At 42.4% G+C, this 13,597-nt stretch overlaps 16 non-coding genes across 16 annotated transcripts; 9 read left to right on the plus strand and 7 right to left on the minus strand.

Annotated features, from left to right (window-relative positions):
- Positions 1-105: 105 nt before the first annotated feature.
- Trnaq-cug (transfer RNA glutamine (anticodon CUG)) lies at positions 106-177 on the minus strand. The gene has a single exon. It is a non-coding gene; the product is annotated as a tRNA-Gln (tRNA).
- A 247-nt stretch (positions 178-424) lies between these two features.
- On the plus strand, positions 425-513 carry Trnay-gua (transfer RNA tyrosine (anticodon GUA)). The gene is given in 2 exon segments: positions 425-461; positions 478-513. It is a non-coding gene; the product is annotated as a tRNA-Tyr (tRNA).
- A 358-nt stretch (positions 514-871) lies between these two features.
- Positions 872-943, minus strand: Trnaq-cug (transfer RNA glutamine (anticodon CUG)). Its single transcript has one exon. It is a non-coding gene; the product is annotated as a tRNA-Gln (tRNA).
- A 247-nt stretch (positions 944-1,190) lies between these two features.
- Trnay-gua (transfer RNA tyrosine (anticodon GUA)) lies at positions 1,191-1,279 on the plus strand. Its single transcript is given in 2 exon segments — positions 1,191-1,227; positions 1,244-1,279. It is a non-coding gene; the product is annotated as a tRNA-Tyr (tRNA).
- A 359-nt stretch (positions 1,280-1,638) lies between these two features.
- Positions 1,639-1,710, minus strand: Trnaq-cug (transfer RNA glutamine (anticodon CUG)). The gene has a single exon. It is a non-coding gene; the product is annotated as a tRNA-Gln (tRNA).
- A 247-nt stretch (positions 1,711-1,957) lies between these two features.
- On the plus strand, positions 1,958-2,046 carry Trnay-gua (transfer RNA tyrosine (anticodon GUA)). Its single transcript is given in 2 exon segments — positions 1,958-1,994; positions 2,011-2,046. It is a non-coding gene; the product is annotated as a tRNA-Tyr (tRNA).
- Positions 2,047-2,723: 677 nt separating this feature from the next.
- Trnay-gua (transfer RNA tyrosine (anticodon GUA)) lies at positions 2,724-2,812 on the plus strand. Its single transcript is given in 2 exon segments — positions 2,724-2,760; positions 2,777-2,812. It is a non-coding gene; the product is annotated as a tRNA-Tyr (tRNA).
- Positions 2,813-3,170: 358 nt separating this feature from the next.
- Positions 3,171-3,242, minus strand: Trnaq-cug (transfer RNA glutamine (anticodon CUG)). Its single transcript has one exon. It is a non-coding gene; the product is annotated as a tRNA-Gln (tRNA).
- Positions 3,243-3,489: 247 nt separating this feature from the next.
- On the plus strand, positions 3,490-3,578 carry Trnay-gua (transfer RNA tyrosine (anticodon GUA)). Its single transcript is given in 2 exon segments — positions 3,490-3,526; positions 3,543-3,578. It is a non-coding gene; the product is annotated as a tRNA-Tyr (tRNA).
- A 7,045-nt stretch (positions 3,579-10,623) lies between these two features.
- Positions 10,624-10,712, plus strand: Trnay-gua (transfer RNA tyrosine (anticodon GUA)). The gene is given in 2 exon segments: positions 10,624-10,660; positions 10,677-10,712. It is a non-coding gene; the product is annotated as a tRNA-Tyr (tRNA).
- Positions 10,713-11,389: 677 nt separating this feature from the next.
- On the plus strand, positions 11,390-11,478 carry Trnay-gua (transfer RNA tyrosine (anticodon GUA)). Its single transcript is given in 2 exon segments — positions 11,390-11,426; positions 11,443-11,478. It is a non-coding gene; the product is annotated as a tRNA-Tyr (tRNA).
- Positions 11,479-11,837: 359 nt separating this feature from the next.
- Positions 11,838-11,909, minus strand: Trnaq-cug (transfer RNA glutamine (anticodon CUG)). The gene has a single exon. It is a non-coding gene; the product is annotated as a tRNA-Gln (tRNA).
- A 247-nt stretch (positions 11,910-12,156) lies between these two features.
- Positions 12,157-12,245, plus strand: Trnay-gua (transfer RNA tyrosine (anticodon GUA)). The gene is given in 2 exon segments: positions 12,157-12,193; positions 12,210-12,245. It is a non-coding gene; the product is annotated as a tRNA-Tyr (tRNA).
- A 358-nt stretch (positions 12,246-12,603) lies between these two features.
- On the minus strand, positions 12,604-12,675 carry Trnaq-cug (transfer RNA glutamine (anticodon CUG)). The gene has a single exon. It is a non-coding gene; the product is annotated as a tRNA-Gln (tRNA).
- Positions 12,676-12,922: 247 nt separating this feature from the next.
- Trnay-gua (transfer RNA tyrosine (anticodon GUA)) lies at positions 12,923-13,011 on the plus strand. The gene is given in 2 exon segments: positions 12,923-12,959; positions 12,976-13,011. It is a non-coding gene; the product is annotated as a tRNA-Tyr (tRNA).
- Positions 13,012-13,370: 359 nt separating this feature from the next.
- Positions 13,371-13,442, minus strand: Trnaq-cug (transfer RNA glutamine (anticodon CUG)). The gene has a single exon. It is a non-coding gene; the product is annotated as a tRNA-Gln (tRNA).
- Positions 13,443-13,597: the final 155 nt, after the last annotated feature.

Here is a 13,597-nt window from a genome sequence, read left to right on the forward strand (position 1 = left end):
ATAGACGCATCGTTTTTTACACAAACGTAGAAACTACCGCCGTGAGCCTATTGCTGCTACTTCCTCAGCGAGAAACTCTTATTACACAAAATTTAGACTAAACGAAGGTTCCAGCGAGATTCGAACTCGGATCGCTGGATTCAGAGTCCAGAGTGCTAACCGTTACACCATGGAACCAGACAGCAGGATAAGACTCGTAATACACTTAGCAGTCCTCTGACATACTTCAGACACTTCCTACTTGCATATTTTAACCTAATCGACACCATCGAGCATTATAAAACTTAATCTGGGCAATGTTTGCAGTTGCAGCCGATGATTGCATTTCCTGTGCGTCTATATGGCCGCGCTGAGTAGCAGTGTGTGCAGACGGCAGACAGGGACGGACGTAAAGCAATGAGTAGGAATAAGAAAGTATACAGAGCCTCTGGTAGCTCAGTTGGTAGAGCGGTGGACTGTAGTGGAGGATTCACACTTATCCATAGGTCGCTGGTTCAAATCCGGCCCAGAGGACTGTTTTTCTAATCTCATCAGCAAAGAGGCTCCAGAGAATGCCCACTGAGTCAGAACCTCCCTATGTTTTAAACCTATTTTAAAGGAAATTCATTTGCTTAGCTTGTAATAGCTAGTTGATAATCATGGGATTTTTAACCTTCGTGGGATAATGATATTTCTTCGAATTATCGTAAAATTGCTTGCTCTTACAGGTATTACTCGTTTAATGTTCTATATAGGTCACAAAGTCGCACCAATATTCGGCCGTTTTATAGACGCATCGTTTTTTACACAAACGTAGAAACTAACGCCGTGAGCCTATTGCTGCTACTTCCTCAGCGAGAAACTCTTATTACAGAAAATTTAGACTAAACGAAGGTTCCACCGAGATTCGAACTCGGATCGCTGGATTCAGAGTCCAGAGTGCTAACCGTTACACCATGGAACCAGACAGCAGGAGAAGACTCGTAATACACTTAGCAGTCCTCTGACATACTTCAGACACTTCCTACTTGCATATTTTAACCTAATCGACACCATCGAGCATTATAAAACTTAATCTGGGCAATGTTTGCAGTTGCAGCCGATGATTGCATTTCCTGTGCGTCTATATGGCCGCGCTGAGTAGCAGTGTGTGCAGACGGCAGACAGGGACGGACGTAAAGCAATGAGTAGGAATAAGAAAGTATACAGAGTCTCTGGTAGCTCAGTTGGTAGAGAGGTGGACTGTAGTGGAGGATTCACAGTTATCCATAGGTCGCTGGTTCAAATCCGGCCCAGAGGGCTGTTTTTCTAATCTCATCAGCAAAGAGGCTCCAGAGAATGCCCACTGAGTCAGAACCTCCCTATGTTTTAAACCTATTTTAAAGGAAATTCATTTGCTCAGCTTGTAATAGCTAGTTGATAATCATGGGATTTTTAACCTTCGTGGGATAATGATATTTCTTCGAATTATCGTAAAATTGCTTGCTCTTACAGGTATTACTCGTTTAATGTTCTATATAGGTCACAAAGTCGCACCAATATTCGGCCGTTTTATAGACGCATCGTTTTTTTACACAAACGTAGAAACTAACGCCGTGAGCCTATTGCTGCTACTTCCTCAGCGAGAAACTCTTATTACAGAAAATTTAGACTAAACGAAGGTTCCACCGAGATTCGAACTCGGATCGCTGGATTCAGAGTCCAGAGTGCTAACCGTTACACCATGGAACCAGACAGCAGGATAAGACTCGTAATACACTTAGCAGTCCTCTGACATACTTCAGACACTTCCTACTTGCATATTTTAACCTAATCGACACCATAGAGCATTATAAAACTTAATCTGGGCAATGTTTGCAGTTGCAGCCGATGATTGCATTTCCTGTGCGTCTATATGTTCGCGCTGAGTAGCAGTGTGTGCAGACGGCAGACAGGGACGGACGTAAAGCAATGAGTAGGAAGAAGAAAGTATACAGAGCCTCTGGTAGCTCAGTTGGTAGAGCGGTGGACTGTAGTGGAGGATTCACAGTTATCCATAGGTCGCTGGTTCAAATCCGGCCCAGAGGACTGTTTTTCTAATCTCATCAGCAAAGAGGCTCCAGAGAATGCCCACTGAGTCAGAACCTCCCTATGTTTTAAACCTATTTTAAAGGAAATTCATTTGCTCAGCTTGTAATAGCTAGTTGATAATCATGGGATTTTTAACCTTCGTGGGATAATGATATTTCTTCGAATTATCGTAAAATTGCTTGCTCTTACAGGTATTACTCGTTTAATGTTCTATATAGGTCACAAAGTCGCACCAATATTCGGCCGTTTTATAGACGCATCGTTTTTTACACAAACGTGGAAACTAACGCCGTGAGCCTATTGCTGCTACTTCCTCAGCGAGAAACTCTTATTACAGAAAATTTAGACTAAACGAAGGTTCCACCGACATTCGAACTCGGATCGCTGGATTCAGAGTCCACAGTGCTAACCGTTACACCATGGAACCAGACAGCAGGATAAGACTCGTAATACACTTAGCAGTCCTCTGACATACTTCAGACACTTCCTACTTGCATATTTTAACCTAATCGACACCATCGAGCATTATAAAACTTAATCTGGGCAATGTTTGCAGTTGCAGCCGATGATTGCATTTCCTGTGCGTCTATATGGCCGCGCTGAGTAGCAGTGTGTGCAGACGGCAGACAGGGACGGACGTAAAGCAATGAGTAGGAATAAGAAAGTATACAGAGCCTCTGGTAGCTCAGTTGGTAGAGCGGTGGACTGTAGTGGAGGATTCACAGTTATCCATAGGTCGCTGGTTCAAATCCGGCCCAGAGGACTGTTTTTCTAATCTCATCAGCAAAGAGGCTCCAGAGAATGCCCACTGAGTCAGAACCTCCCTATGTTTTAAACCTATTTTAAAGGAAATTCATTTGCTCAGCTTGTAATAGCTAGTTGATAATCATGCGATTTTTAACCTTCGTGGGATAATGATATTTCTTCGAATTATCGTAAAATTGCTTGCTCTTACAGGTATTACTCGTTTAATGTTCTATATAGGTCACAAAGTCGCACCAATATTCGGCCGTTTTATAGACGCATCGTTTTTTACACAAACGTAGAAACTAACGCCGTGAGCCTATTGCTGCTACTTCCTCAGCGAGAAACTCTTATTACAGAAAATTTAGACTAAACGAAGGTTCCACCGAGATTCGAACTCGGATCGCTGGATTCAGAGTCCAGAGTGCTAACCGTTACACCATGGAACCAGACAGCAGGATAAGACTCGTAATACACTTAGCAGTCCTCAGACATACTTCAGACACTTCCTACTTGCATATTTTAACCTAATCGACACCATCGAGCATTATAAAACTTAATCTGGGCAATGTTTGCAGTTGCAGCCGATGATTGCATTTCCTGTGCGTCTATATGGCCGCGCTGAGTAGCAGTGTGTGCAGACGGCAGACAGGGACGGACGTAAAGCAATGAGTAGGAATAAGAAAGTAAACAGAGCCTCTGGTAGCTCAGTTGGTAGAGCGGTGGACTGTAGTGGAGGATTCACAGTTATCCATAGGTCGCTGGTTCGAATCCGGCCCAGAGGACTGTTTTTCTAATCTCATCAGCAAAGAGGCTCCAGAGAATGCCCACTGAGTCAGAACCTCCCTATGTTTTAAACCTATTTTAAAGGAAATTCATTTGCTCAGCTTGTAATAGCTAGTTGATAATCATGGGATTTTTAACCTTCGTGGGATAATGATATTTCTTCGAATTATCGTAAAATTGCTTGCTCTTACAGGTATTACTCGTTTAATGTTCTATATAGGTCACAAAGTCGCACCAATATTCGGCCGTTTTATAGACGCATCGTTTTTTACACAAACGTAGAAACTAACGCCGTGAGCCTATTGCTGCTACTTCCTCAGCGAGAAACTCTTATTACAGAAAATTTAGACTAAACGAAGGTTCCACCGAGATTCGAACTCGGATCGCTGGATTCAGAGTCCAGAGTGCTAACCGTTACACCATTTTTTTTTTTTTTTTTTTTTTTTTTTTTTTTTTTTTTTTTCAGAACTGGAAAAACACAAGCGTGACAGCATTCGAACCTGTAATCTTCAGATCCGAAGTCCGACGCCTTATCCATTTTTTTTTTTTTTTGTTTCTTTTGATCTATTTTTTACGACCCCTGCTTTATTAGACCAGTGCTCTACCACTGAGCTAAATTTTTTTTTTTTTTTCGTCTTCCTCCTCTGAGGATGGAACTTACCACCACTTTTTTTTTTTATTTTTTTTTTTTTTTTTTTTTTTTTTTTTTTTTTTTTTTTTTTTTTTTTTTTTTTTTTTGTAAGGAACTTGGCAGCATGAGGCAGGCGGAGGCAAAGCGGGCAGGGGTCAAAATCTCGAGGCCTGGCCGCGATGTCTCCACCCAGTCCTGTTGCTGAGGCGTGTCTTTATCATAGTTTTCAATAAGAAATTTTACAACTTGTGTATACGTAGATTATGCTGTTTTGCCTTCGAAATCCTGAACCAAAAGATGCTTCATTTGAAACAAAAAATTTATGTCATGCCGAGGCAATAGAGATTGAAGGTTATAGCTTTAGTGCTTTTTTTTTTTTTTTTTTTTTTTTTTTTTTTTTTTTTTTTTTTCTCATCCACTGCTTCTCGGCAACCTAGCATATTTCTTTGTAATATATAATAAAGTTGTGGGAAGTAGTGGACCCTGAACCTGTATATTATTTTTTTATAATTTCTGTTTAGTTTTTTTTATTGTTATTATTATTATTTTTGTTTGTTTGTTATTTTTTTATTGTAAAAGAAAAATCTTCATGGAATGTGAAGAAGGAATTTTATGTTAAGGCACTAATTCCATAGCCTCCTTTCCTTCTTGAGATTAATAATAATAATAAAAAAGTATGTTCCCTTCCATGGAAACAAATGAGACTTCCTTCTCAGTCATAAAATGAATGTATAAGAAAACAATTTATCTTTAACCCTGCGATACTGGCTTTCGGCTTCGGCTTCTTCTGTGCAATAAACAAAATAGCCTTCGTTGCCAGCAGAAGATAAGTGATTGTAATATGAAACTGTAAAAGTGTACTTCTCCCCAATTGTTTTTGTTTAAGCGTCGTTTCGCTTAAATAAACGATTTTTGTTTATCTCGTTGGCTTGTCAACCAATGCCCAGTCGCTCGAATACAATTTTAAGCATATTGCCGTAGTTTTTCTTGTGGTCTTTATATTTCAGGGCGTTATAAAAAGCACACTTCAAGTACATGTAAAAATCAGTGGAATTGTCATTTCCCAGGTGATTAATTACGTAATTCACATAGTGTCCCATTAACCAATGGACCGAGTTGTTTTTTGCTGCTGGAAAATAGCAAGTCTGAGGCCTGAGGAATGTAACAGGGGGAAAATTTTCCACCGAAGATCTCGTAAGAAAAGCCAGTTGTTCCCTAATCCAATTACAGAGTTGTAGATTGCCACCGCACGTGAATCTGTGCACTAACGTGTCGATCAATTTACATTTGAGACATAGGTTCGTGTCGCTAACGCCGATTGCATGTAACCTTTCATTGGTGCTTACGGTCTCATTCACTGTTTTATACCACGCTGACTTGACGTCCGATGGTAGACCACGCATATTAATATTTTTCCATATGGCGTCCCAATCAGTGTGTGGGTATTTACTTTCCAATTTGTTTCTCCCCTCCATTTTCTTTCGATGGGACAGAATATCGCGGGCCGTGATCCGTCGTGAGTTGATGATGACACCGCCGAGATAGCTGAATTCCACAAAATATACACGAACGTACTGGAGCCGGTTATTTATTTTTTGCACATTCACCGGCGCCTGTAAACTGGCAGGCCTGACAACTTCAAATAATTTAGTTGTAATGCTATCAGCGTGGTCGCTAAGGATAGTGGCGGTCCTTTTTATAAAAAGCGCAGACGCCTTATTTCTGATGTCAACTAACCCCAAACCTCCATTCCTGGGATCTAAGGTCGCAGTTTTTGCGTCGACTCTGAATATATCCCCTCTCCAAAGATAGCTGGCAATGGTAGACATTATCTTTTTTCCAATCATTTTCGGTAGTGGGAAGATCTGTGCTATAAAGTAACTCCTGGAGAGAATGCAGTGGTTAATGAAAATCACCCTCTGAACTTGGTTCAAGTTACGGTGGAGGTTTTCTCTTGTTGTTCCAAGAAGTTGTCCCGACGTATTTCTCCAATTGATAGCTGCCATTTTTAACGGACAAGGTGTCAGTGTTATTCCTAGTGCTTTGCATTGGGTGACCATTGTGGCCCAGGCTAAGGTGGTATGTTGAAAACCCCGCAGGTTTAGGAGTTTGCTTTTGTTTGCGTTGACACCTGCTCCGGAGACTCTACAGTACTTTTTAATTAGCGTTTCCAATTTCAAAATGTCGTCGGGATTTCGCAGGACGACTCCGACATCATCGGCATAGGCGTTTATGACTGTTCGGTGACCAGATAATGTGATGCCAGTTAGAGTGGCATGAACACTGCGGAGGAAAGGTTCTAAGGAAAGCACGAATAGGAACATGGAGAGGGGGCTTCCTTGAGGAACGCCGCGCCTGATCTGAATCTGCTTTGTCCTCTGGCAGTTAACTGATATACAAGCGCTGATGCCTGTTGCAACATTGCTGATCACACTTACGACTCGCTCATTAAAACCTATTTTGTTCAGTGTGGCACTAAGGAATCTATGATCCACACGATCAAATGCTTTCTGGAAGTCAATAAACATGATAGCACATTTTATGGTGGTCACAGCAGTGATGGCAATTATATCTCTATATTCAGCTATGCTTTTGAAAATGCTCTTGGTAGGCACACAGGACTGGTATGGACTTACTATCTTTTTGGCCAACTGAGAGAGTCTGTTGTTTAAAATTCTGCCGATGATTTTATAATCAGAGTTTAACAGGGAGATAGGACGAAAGTTGTTGAGGTTTCTTTTTGCAGCATTTTTTGGGATTGGTACTATTGTGCTCTCTTTAAAAACAGCAGGTAAATGCTTTCCCTGAAGCACCTCGTTCGTCATTCGGGTAAACATGTCACCAATCAGTGGCCAGTATCGTTTATAAAATTCAACAGACAAACCATCCGGTCCCGGCGATTTCCTCAGAGGAGATTTGCAGATGATTCTGTGGATATCTTCGTTAGTACACTCAACGAGAAGGTCTTCGTTTTCCTCGTCCGAGACCTGTGGAGCTATGTAACTAAGGAACTCATCGAAGGACTCTTCACATACCGGGTTGGCAGTGTATAGGTCTTCGTAATATTTGTGCACTGCATTGACGATGTCTCTCTGAGTCGTGAGTGTCTCGCCAGTTTCAGACTGAAGTCCATCAATGAAGGTGCGTCTCCTGTTTCTTTCGTGCTTCAGTAGATGGTACAAGGAAGCATGTTCATCCTCCACGACTGCCTTAGCCTTGGATTTTAATTTCAGACCCTCCATCTGCTGTCTTTTAAGACTGAGCAATTTGGCCTTAGTTTGCTTGATATCTGCCAGACGGACGTTGGAAGTGTTTGCCTGCTCATATAAATTTCGCAGCATGGTATAATAAAATTCGATGGAATTTTTCAAGTCTTTCGATCGTTGTACACTATACTGGATGAGAACTTTTCTCAGTTTAGGCTTTGCCCTGTTGCACCACCAGTCTAGTACTGAGACGTGTCTATCTGCAGAGCGGAGGCACAATGCCCACGCTTCTGTCAAACTTTCTTCTAATCCGTCGTCCTGCATCAGTGACGTATTAAGGTGCCATGAACTTCTAAAACGGCGAGTGGGTTGCGCAGTAAGGTTGATGGAAGCTAGCACGGAGCTATGATCAGAAAAGTAAACTGGAATCGTCTCTGCTTTAATGAAGGAGCTAACTAGACTTTGCGATATGTAGAGTCTGTCGATCCTGCTACGTGAGTGAGGACCTAGGAATGTAAATGCCACAAAAGTGGGATACATTATTTCCCAAGCATCTTTAAGCTGTAAAACAGTGACGAAACGCTTCAGTTCACTGCAGTTATTAAAATTCGGAACCTGGTCTTTCTTATTTATCACACAATTAAAATCACCGCCTATTATAAGATCTTTTGGGTTTTTCCGTAATAAATAAATGATTTCTTCTTTATAGAACTGTGCTCTTTCCATTCTATTGGATGTGCCAGAAGGGGCATACAGATTGATAAGGGTAGAACCAAAGACTTTTATACCTATCGCTCTGCCGGAGTCCAACCTCTCGATATCCGAGACAGGAATCCCCTCCCTGACTAAAATTGCTGTACCGACGTTGGTGTCAAGTGAGACATTTAAAATCGCCAAATATCCAGGCACTGTAAGATTAGTCAGCACTACTTCCTGTAGGAAAGCAATGTCCGTCCCTGACTCATATAAATAATCCTTGAGCGCTGTAACTTTAGTCACGGATGTAATCCTGTTAATATTGAGAGTCGTAATTGTATATGCCTGGGACATTTAGTTTGCATAAAAAGTAAATAAGGGATTAAAAAGATAACAAAATATTAATAAAAAAAAAGAAAAGAGATGTGCAGCTTCTAGAAGAGAGAAACGACTCCGCTTAAACAAACATCTAAAAGAATAGTCAGTATTTGAAGCTCGGTAAACACTTCATCTGGTTCCTCTGAAATATGACTAAGACAGTAGTACAATTAGAAATGAAACTGGTTCAACAAAATCCCTTTTTTTTTTTTTCATCTTACAGCCTCATTTTGGTGCAGGATTCCGAACATCTCGGGTTTTAGTTTTACCGAGGGGCTTTGCATCACTAATGTCACTTGAAGGTACCTCCTTAGGTCTTTCCGTGATGATTTCATACAAGACGTTCTTGGCCGTCGCTTCCTCTTGTGCTGGTTGTTGTTTGCTTTGGTTACGGGAAGCTTTGAGAGTAGGTAGCGGTTTGAGTCGGCGTCTTCGGACATCTTGGTTCAACGCGCCGTCATTCGGATTGTCTATCTTTACCACCGTTGTGACCGAAGCTGCCTCAACAGCGTCCTTTTTACGAGTGCCATTTCCTTGTTCTTCCGTCACTAGCTCCAGAGCACTGACTGAGTCGGCGGTTTGGGGGTCTGTAAGTTCTTGAGTTGGGTTCCGCTCCGTCATCGCTTGTGCTTCGGAGTGCGCCTCTTCCGTCTCCGCGACAATCGTTACTGCGTCCCCTCCGTGGACCGTTTGTACCTGTTCAGCCGCCGACAGCGGCCGGGTTGCCTCAGCGGCTGTCGTCACGTCAATACATGTACTGTTTGTTTCCTCGAGCACATCCGCATTACACTGCTTCTGCTTGCGGGTGGAAGGCGAATTACGGGCGGACTCGCCGTCCGAGCCGTCATCGGTCGTTTCCAACGGTCGCTTCTTATTCTGGAGATCGCAATCGGGAACAGAAGGGTGTGATGTAATGACGCTCAGGGGAGGGAACTCCGTAGTAGTTATGGCGGGCACTGCAGAAGTACATGCACCACTGTCGTTAACCGAAAGAAGGGAAGTGCTATTTGGTAAGACATCGCTGAGGGTCAGTTTTTGACGCTGTGTTAGATTGTTCCTAAGAACAAAAACACGGCGCGGACAATCTTGTCGGAAATGACCTGTCTCATTGCAAATATTGCACGTGCGCTCCTGACCAGAATACACAACATGTGCTTTATGGCCTGCAACGGATATATGGGACGGAATGTTGGCTTTCACCTCCATTTCAACGGATCTAATGCCATTAAAACACTGTATCTTGTATAGCTTCGACCATCTTTCGTTATAGATAGATTTAACTTCGCCATATTTAGATAGAGCGTCCTTGATCAACTGATTATCAATTTCAATTGGAACATTCAAAATCCTGACATTGGTGTACATGATATCAGCTTTTCGTACAGAGACATTACTTTTTGAACCGTCTCGATGAACAAATTCGACGGAATTACCCCATTTTGCAAGCAACTTATCGACTGTCACTGAGTTCAGAAATTTAACAAAAACACAGTATTTTTCAGCATCTAATTGCGTGGTATGAACAGAGTCAGAATTAATACCGATTACCTCAGTCAGCCAATCGTGGATTTCCAGCGCAGTGGGTTGGACCGGCCGTGTTCCTTTCTCGAACGAGAAGACTAAAGTATTCTTCCTGACGGTGTCAGACATGGTCGCCGGTTCCGACGAAATTCCGGCAACAACCGAAATTGCGGCGAAGCACGAAACGTGGAACGGACGAAAGCACTATAAAAACACTTATCAGAGACACCACTCAAAAAATAACAGCGAAAATGTACAGCTAACTTCACGTAAACACCAAACACCGGCGATAGCGCTAACGTACGCGGAGTAAACAACAAGCACGTCCGACCGCGGCGACGGCTAAAGCCAGAAACCATGGAACCAGACAGCAGGATAAGACTCGTAATACACTTAGCAGTCCTCTGACATACTTCAGACACTTCCTACTTGCATATTTTAACCTAATCGACACCATCGAGCATTATAAAACTTAATCTGGGCAATGTTTGCAGTTGCAGCCGATGATTGCATTTCCTGTGCGTTTATATGGCCGCGCTGAGTAGCAGTGTGTGCAGACGGCAGACAGGGACGGACGTAAAGCAATGAGTAGGAATAAGAAAGTATACAGAGCCTCTGGTAGCTCAGTTGGTAGAGCGGTGGACAGTAGTGGAGGATTCACAGTTATCCATAGGTCGCTGGTTCAAATCCGGCCCAGAGGACTGTTTTTCTAATCTCATCAGCAAAGAGGCTCCAGAGAATGCCCACTGAGTCAGAACCTCCCTATGTTTTAAACCTATTTTAAAGGAAATTCATTTGCTCAGCTTGTAATAGCTAGTTGATAATCATGGGATTTTTAACCTTCGTGGGATAATGATATTTCTTCGAATTATCGTAAAATTGCTTGCTCTTACAGGTATTACTCGTTTAATGTTCTATATAGGTCACAAAGTCGCACCAATATTCGGCCGTTTTATAGACGCATCGTTTTTTACACAAACGTAGAAACTAACGCCGTGAGCCTATTGCTGCTACTTCCTCAGCGAGAAACTCTTATTACAGAAAATTTAGACTAAACGAAGGTTCCACCGACATTCGAACTCGGATCGCTGGATTCAGAGTCCACAGTGCTAACCGTTACACCATGGAACCAGACAGCAGGATAAGACTCGTAATACACTTAGCAGTCCTCTGACATACTTCAGACACTTCCTACTTGCATATTTTAACCTAATCGACACCATCGAGCATTATAAAACTTAATCTGGGCAATGTTTGCAGTTGCAGCCGATGATTGCATTTCCTGTGCGTCTATATGGCCGCGCTGAGTAGCAGTGTGTGCAGACGGCAGACAGGGACGGACGTAAAGCAATGAGTAGGAATAAGAAAGTATACAGAGCCTCTGGTAGCTCAGTTGGTAGAGCGGTGGACTGTAGTGGAGGATTCACAGTTATCCATAGGTCGCTGGTTCAAATCCGGCCCAGAGGACTGTTTTTCTAATCTCATCAGCAAAGAGGCTCCAGAGAATGCCCACTGAGTCAGAACCTCCCTATGTTTTAAACCTATTTTAAAGGAAATTCATTTGCTCAGCTTGTAATAGCTAGTTGATAATCATGCGATTTTTAACCTTCGTGGGATAATGATATTTCTTCGAATTATCGTAAAATTGCTTGCTCTTACAGGTATTACTCGTTTAATGTTCTATATAGGTCACAAAGTCGCACCAATATTCGGCCGTTTTATAGACGCATCGTTTTTTACACAAACGTAGAAAACTAACGCCGTGAGCCTATTGCTGCTACTTCCTCAGCGAGAAACTCTTATTACAGAAAATTTAGACTAAACGAAGGTTCCACCGAGATTCGAACTCGGATCGCTGGATTCAGAGTCCAGAGTGCTAACCGTTACACCATGGAACCAGACAGCAGGATAAGACTCGTAATACACTTAGCAGTCCTCAGACATACTTCAGACACTTCCTACTTGCATATTTTAACCTAATCGACACCATCGAGCATTATAAAACTTAATCTGGGCAATGTTTGCAGTTGCAGCCGATGATTGCATTTCCTGTGCGTCTATATGGCCGCGCTGAGTAGCAGTGTGTGCAGACGGCAGACAGGGCCGGACGTAAAGCAATGAGTAGGAATAAGAAAGTATACAGAGCCTCTCGTAGCTCAGTTGGTAGAGCGGTGGACTGTAGTGGAGGATTCACAGTTATCCATAGGTCGCTGGTTCGAATCCGGCCCAGAGGACTGTTTTTCTAATCTCATCAGCAAAGAGGCTCCAGAGAATGCCCACTGAGTCAGAACCTCCCTATGTTTTAAACCTATTTTAAAGGAAATTCATTTGCTCAGCTTGTAATAGCTAGTTGATAATCATGGGATTTTTAACCTTCGTGGGATAATGATATTTCTTCGAATTATCGTAAAATTGCTTGCTCTTACAGGTATTACTCGTTTAATGTTCTATATAGGTCACAAAGTCGCACCAATATTCGGCCGTTTTATAGACGCATCGTTTTTTACACAAACGTAGAAACTAACGCCGTGAGCCTATTGCTGCTACTTCCTCAGCGAGAAACTCTTATTACAGAAAATTTAGACTAAACGAAGGTTCCACCGAGATTCGAACTCGGATCGCTGGATTCAGAGTCCAGAGTGCTAACCGTTACACCATGGAACCAGACAGCAGGATAAGACTCGTAATACACTTAGCAGTCCTCTGACATACTTCAGACACTTCCTACTTGCATATTTTAACCTAATCGACACCATCGAGCATTATAAAACTTAATCTGGGCAATGTTTGCAGTTGCAGCCGATGATTGCATTTCCTGTGCGTCTATATGGCCGCGCTGAGTAGCAGTGTGTGCAGACGGCAGACAGGGACGGACGTAAAGCAATGAGTAGGAATAAGAAAGTATACAGAGCCTCTGGTAGCTCAGTTGGTAGAGCGGTGGACTGTAGTGGAGGATTCACAGTTATCCATAGGTCGCTGGTTCAAATCCGGCCCAGAGGACTGTTTTTCTAATCTCATCAGCAAAGAGGCTCCAGAGAATGCCCACTGAGTCAGAACCTAACCTATGGTTTAAACCTATTTTAAAGGAAATTCATTTGCTCAGCTTGTAATAGCTAGTTGATAATCAAGGGATTTTTAACCTTCGTGGGATAATGATATTTCTTCGAATTATCGTAAAATTGCTTGCTCTTACAGGTATTACTCGTTTAATGTTCTATATAGGTCACAAAGTCGCACCAATATTCGGCCGTTTTATAGACGCATCGTTTTTTACACAAACGTAGAAACTAACTCCGTGAGCCTATTGCTGCTACTTCCTCAGCGAGAAACTCTTATTACAGAAAATTTAGACTAAACGAAGGTTCCACCGAGATTCGAACTCGGATCGCTGGATTCAGAGTCCAGAGTGCTAACCGTTACACCATGGAACCAGACAGCAGGATAAGACTCGTAATACACTTAGCAGTCCTCTGACATACTTCAGACACTTCCTACTTGCATATTTTAACCTAATCGACACCATCGAGCATTATAAAACTTAATCTGGGCAATGTTTGCAGTTGCAGCCGATGATTGCATTTCCTGT

Source organism: Schistocerca gregaria, chromosome 2, assembly GCF_023897955.1.
Source record: "Schistocerca gregaria isolate iqSchGreg1 chromosome 2, iqSchGreg1.2, whole genome shotgun sequence".
In the NCBI taxonomy this organism is placed as follows: domain Eukaryota; kingdom Metazoa; phylum Arthropoda; class Insecta; order Orthoptera; family Acrididae; genus Schistocerca; species Schistocerca gregaria.